Raw genomic sequence first — 6000 nt, forward strand, 5'->3', positions numbered from 1 at the left:
TGGCTCTCACATGTCAACGATGACGTTAAGGGGTGATGTTACTTTAGAAGAATCGTTCTCTCTCACTCTACGGTTAGTATTGGATACAATTTTTTAGTGGAATCACAAGATCTACAATTTTTCCGTTAACCAGAAGGCACGGCCAAATCGTGGGCCACACTAAATCCTGGATACAATCCTGTGCTCACTAGAAGACCATAAAATCTACAAAAAAGAACTATAAGCTCGCAAGATCGTCTCAAGAAAGAAGAACAATTCAACATTTGAAATACATATATAGGTCTTTAGGAGAGGTTGATATAAGCTTGATTTTTCAGGCTAGGTTGATTCTGCTATACATGTTTCAAAATCTCAAGAAATTTTATCAGGACAACCATGTTCGGTCGAACAATTATGTCTATCAAGACAATATAATATCGTGCGGTCGAACAAAGCTACACGTGTGAAGCCGATGACGATGTAGCTAGCAATCTTGGTCCTGGGGGGTGACACGGGCGATGCCGACGGATCGCGCGCGCGTTCAGCTGCGTCTCCATCAGCTGAAATGCTATCTGGTTGTAGGTTTCTGGATTGATGTATCATCTGATCTCCAAGATGGGGATGTATCATCCGGATTGATGTATAACTGAAATGCTATTTGGCTGCATGCATGTCTCTGGACAGCTCTCTTAGGATCGGTTTGTTAGAGCTCAGCTCTAGTAATTTTTGAAGCTAGTGATCAGTTCTAACAATTTTTAAAGTTGAAACTGTAAACAAGTTGAGAGTCTTATTTTAAACTAGAAGTTAATTTTCTTGGGCAATCCTGATTTATTATCGTACTAGTTAAAAAGTTATACAACTGGCAGGTACCCGAAAGAATCAGCATCTGATCACCATTCGAGACATTAAACAATGATTATAACTGGTTCATCTCACATCTGTCATCTGACTCTCTGTATGCAAATATATTCTGTAGTTTGATTGAGCAGGTTGATGTGATTCATTAATCTGGGATGGACCATGGAGTACAAAGTTTAAGACCATGATATATATGTGATTAAGGTATACTTATAGGGACAGAAGATTCATTAATCATACTGTTTAGAAAAGGGACAGCATACTAAAACTAGTACATGTAAACTGTTCACATATTGTAGTTTTCAGAGAGTTGAAAAGATTATCTTGCAAATAACAGGAGTACTTTTTATAACAGAGCTCCTATATATAGTACTGGCATGTTGTAGTACCCTTTTGTTGTGTCTTCCATGATGCATGTCATGAAAAAAAATTGTTAGATTATTAGATCCCATTGGGAATTAACGTAAGCAGTGACGCACCTCGCGCTGCATAAAATAGTAATATATTTCCTCTCGGAAGGAGAATCATGCCATTGTCATGCCAAAATCGGGGAGAGAGAGACCACATGGAAGAAAACAAGGACAGCTCCAATCCTTAAAAAAATCCAAATAGGTATTATCTATTTTCTTATCAATATCGCTAGGTATACAAAAAAATTCTTTGACAAGATCGTTTCGAACGGCCACTGGTCACTGACATCGAAGCCCTACAAATAGGTACAATTTACCAAAGGTGATCGTTTTGCTACGTTTCCTCATTTCACGCACATCATTTTATATGCTGGCTGCATTGTGTTTTTGTTTTTTCAAATACCAACATTACCGGATGAAATCTATTTTTTAATAGAAATAATTGGCATTAATAAAGTGCATATATATTTTTGTTGATGATTAGGGTTTACTATAGTCTCTGTCTCGGTGTTGCAAATGGGTGGTTGTCCTCTCAACTTTGCAGCTATTTTTTTATGGTACCTAATTGTCGTTTGTTGGTGATCTAATAGATGAGTTATTTTTTAATATTTGCAAGGTCCTTTCTAGGAAGGAATAATGAAGGGGCAAACTAAGAGGTATCAACAGACTACTTATTGCTTACTTATTTTTTTATTTGACGTTTCAGAATATCCCTGCGATCAGATCTTATCACCTATATGTTCAAATTGCATAGTAAGCAATAATGGGCCCAGATGTACCACATTGCTCAAAATGTACAAGAAAATCGATCTTTTTTTTTTTTGGCAGAGAACACCGATATGAAGATGCATAGTTGAATTACTATGAATTGTTTTCACTATCTCTCTCCTGGCTACTTCTATTTTGGAGCTTCCATGTAGCTACAGGTGTGATCAGATGGTGTAGCCATGTCCTTCTGTAACTCCACGAGATGGTATAGTGCAATTAGATACATGGCTATCACAATATATAATTTCACTTCTTGGTCCGTTCAGAGCGTCACATGCAACCACAAATCATTTGGTTATCTATACAGTGAGATCATCTTTAGAGCGATAGTTCATATCTATGTATTGTAGCACGGTTTCATCGGAGATGGACCAAATGAACGCTCGCTAATAGATACTTTAGAACATGTACAATGACAATAAATAAGTCATTTATAAGCAATCTGATGTAGATTTTTTTTTAGGTGGAGGCAAGAGAAAAATTATCGGTAACAAAAAATTATCTTAGGTTAGCGATAAATAATATTATCAGATTTATCAGAATTTTATCGATGGTAGACAAAATCTTGAACAAAATTTTTTAAAAAAGAGTTTAATTTCTCTAAAAAATCATATAGATTGTATCCAAACTATTTGATAAAAAAATAACATATAAATGAATTAGGATTAGAGGGGTGGTCTAGCGGGCTGCGGCCATACGGCCTACGTTTTGTTGCTTGTGTGTTGGATCCGAGAATCAAAAGACACCAAATTTTCTATAGTTTTCAAGTATTATTCTGATCTAGAACTAGACCCAATATATATATATATATATATATATATATATATATATATATATATATATAGGACACCTATTCTATACTCCTAGGAGTATGTACTCTCACATGCAATATACCACCTAAACAAACACTTTATACTCTTTTATCATTTTTAGTATACTCTAATACTAATTCTAAGATACTCCAATATGAGTTGTATGAAAAAAAATTCAATGTTAGCCTTTCATTTTTGCTATATACTCTTTTTTATACATAAAAGAAGTATATACGCAAATTATGATAAAAATCATGGAATTTCATAAAATTTTTGTGGGATTTGTATTGTGGTATCTTATAATTACTAATGAAGTATATTTAAAGTGATAAAGAAGTATAACACACGTGTAAAAGTGGTATATGAGAAGTGGGAGTACATACACCCAGGAGTACATACTAGTTTTTCTATATATATATATATATATATATCGCGTTGTGCACATCCGTCCGTTACAATCCGAAGAATTACGAGTTACAACTTGTTACATAGACCAGTTACAATTTAGCCTCCAACATGCACCAAACAACATGAGCCAGCCAACCAGTTTGTGCCACGTCACCCATCATCTACCCACCAGAGCGTTGCATGCGAAGAATCTTTTGTTGATTCGAATCGTTAAAATAAAATATCTCTAGAACCACAGATCTGATTCTCGATCCGTTTGATGTATATTGTTGGAAAAAAAATGTGCTTAACAAAATAAGATCCAGCAAGACTATATTTTGATGAAGTTTTAGAATCATAAAGGAGTTACGTCCATATAATTACGATATGGTGAACATCGCAGTTACAACATGGTGAACATTGCAGTTACAACATGGTGAACTACAGTGTTCTCTGGTGGGGGTAGATACTTTAGTTACAATATGGTGAACTCTTTAGTTACAACATGCTGAACACTACAGTTGCAACATGGTCAAGCAGTACAGTTGCAACATGAAAAAATAAAATCAAATTAATTGCATCATGTAACTAAAAATAGTTACAATATGGTGAACACTACACTTACAACATGGTAAACAATCTAGTTATAACATGCATATAGTTGTAACCGATCTGTCTGTGGTTACAACTACCGTTCTATCTGTAGTTGCAATCATTCTACACGCAATCATTCTACACTACATGTTGTAACTCATCTATACACCTAGTTGCAACTGGCTGCAAATCGCTGCTCACGAAGTGGGAACGTGCTAGGTCATCCAGTGGGCCCGCGGGGTAGGTGGAGGGAAGCGCGTTGGGTCAGTGGGTAGTTACAATACAGTATACGGCGAGTTGCAACTCGTGAGTTGCTATTTTGTGCCTGTGCGCATGCTGCACATACGCTGCGCATAGACATAGAATAGCAACTATATACATATACATACATACATACATATATACATACATATATATATATACATACACATATATATACATACATATATATATATACATACATACATATATATATATATACATATATATATATATACCTGAATTTCGTAATATTCTTTACAGAACTGAATTTTATAGTTTGAAGATAAATTAACAACACCCAAAAGGAAGGCATGCCTTCTCCACCAGCGCACTCGTGTGTGAATAAAGTTAGGATTAATATTGGAATCGCGGTGGGTGTGTGAGTGGAGTCATATATACTCTCATAACCACACAACCCCATCAAGAGATGGTTACCCAACACAAAGGTAATATTACTTGCTCTAAGTTATACTCATTTATAGATGGCAACTAATTTCATAGGACTACCAAATTACCGCCAAGCTATGTTTTTCAAAAGCTAGCCCGTTTTCCCAAACAATGCATTTGAAGCTAGAGTTGTATTGCATTTCTATTATTTTTTATGATCGAAAAGCTAATTGTACTTATTGTGACGATGACCCCTTAAGCATTTTCACGCTATAAGTCTATTCTTGAGGGTAATTGCAAGTACATATATTTTTCCAAAAGCATGTTAAATATGTATAAAGTAGCATGCATGTTTGAGAGAAAGGGGTTCTCCTAAGAAAGAGAAAGAAGTTTTTTAGGAGCAGTCAATTTATAGAGCCAATGCTTATAGAAACGGTCCTTTGCGTGACGTCTATCTTGTTAACAACTATCTTTGATTGTTTCTGTTACGTCTAACTTCATTTACTCTTGTTTTTACAGCTACTACTTCTTTTTAACTAAATCTGTAACACTATTTTACTTTCAAAACATAAAAGAAAACAGAAATTTAATAACGAGACAAACGATCACTACAAAGTTCATTGGCCAAGGTTATATTCGACATAGATGATAACATTCTCCAAAGAAAATGATATCACCCTGACCCTTATTCGAAATAGAAGAAAGAAACTGAAACAAGATGACACAGCTTGTTGGATGCATGCAAGCATCCAATTATTGAAGACATAACAGCAACATGGCTTTGACTACCACGTGAAACCCCAGTGCATGCACTTGCTTAGGCAACAACAGTAGCGGCGTCAACGTCCTTGGTGCAGAAACTAAGGCATGCATCGTTGCAACGTTCCACGGCATCATTCGCTTCCTCATTGCTAAATGCTGGTACCAAAATAACATGCATTAGAAGCTAAACCTTTGTCAACGAGCGACTGGTAAGAAGCAAGCTATATGTAATAAATTTATCTTACCGGTGTATATTTTTTCACAAACAGAGTGCATACATCCCAGTTTGCAGAAGTCACGGATATCTGATTCGTCTGCCAAATTAAACATCTTCTGCTTAAATATGGAATTTCTAGATTTTGACAGACAATAGACAAAAAAGAAAAGAATGTGGTCATGATACCAGACACTACAATAGAAATGGTCATTCATATCGCCCCATCAGTGCCGGTTAGACACAAACTGGTACTGATGAAGTATCAGTGCCGGCTCGTAACTTCCCGCGCTCGATCGATGGTCAAGCCCGGTTGAACCGGCACTGATACTTAGTATCAGTGCCGGTTATTAGAACGAACCAGCACTGATACTTCAGTGCCGGCTCTATTAAAGGCCCGCGTCTTTTTCTCCCGCCAGTAGAAAGCACTCCCGCCATTTGTTGGAGCTCTACCTTGCGCTTGGGGTCAGCCGAACGAGGAGCTGCGGCTGGACGTCGCCCTGGACCCCTCCCTTAGGCAGAAGGCTGACAATGAGCTCGGCCGCACCCTCTCCATCCTTCTTCTCCG

General features: G+C 36.7%; 1 long non-coding RNA gene across 1 annotated transcript; it reads right to left on the reverse strand.

Moving 5' to 3' along the window:
* Nucleotides 1-5072: 5072 nt before the first annotated feature.
* Nucleotides 5073-5533, reverse strand: LOC133885778 (uncharacterized). Its single transcript, XR_009903257.1, has 2 exons — nt 5464-5533; nt 5073-5374 (listed from the first exon to the last, which is right to left on the reverse strand). It is a non-coding gene; the product is annotated as an uncharacterized LOC133885778 (long non-coding RNA).
* Nucleotides 5534-6000: the final 467 nt, after the last annotated feature.

The sequence above is a fragment of the Phragmites australis genome, chromosome 11 (assembly GCF_958298935.1).
Source record: "Phragmites australis chromosome 11, lpPhrAust1.1, whole genome shotgun sequence".
NCBI lineage: Eukaryota > Viridiplantae > Streptophyta > Magnoliopsida > Poales > Poaceae > Phragmites > Phragmites australis.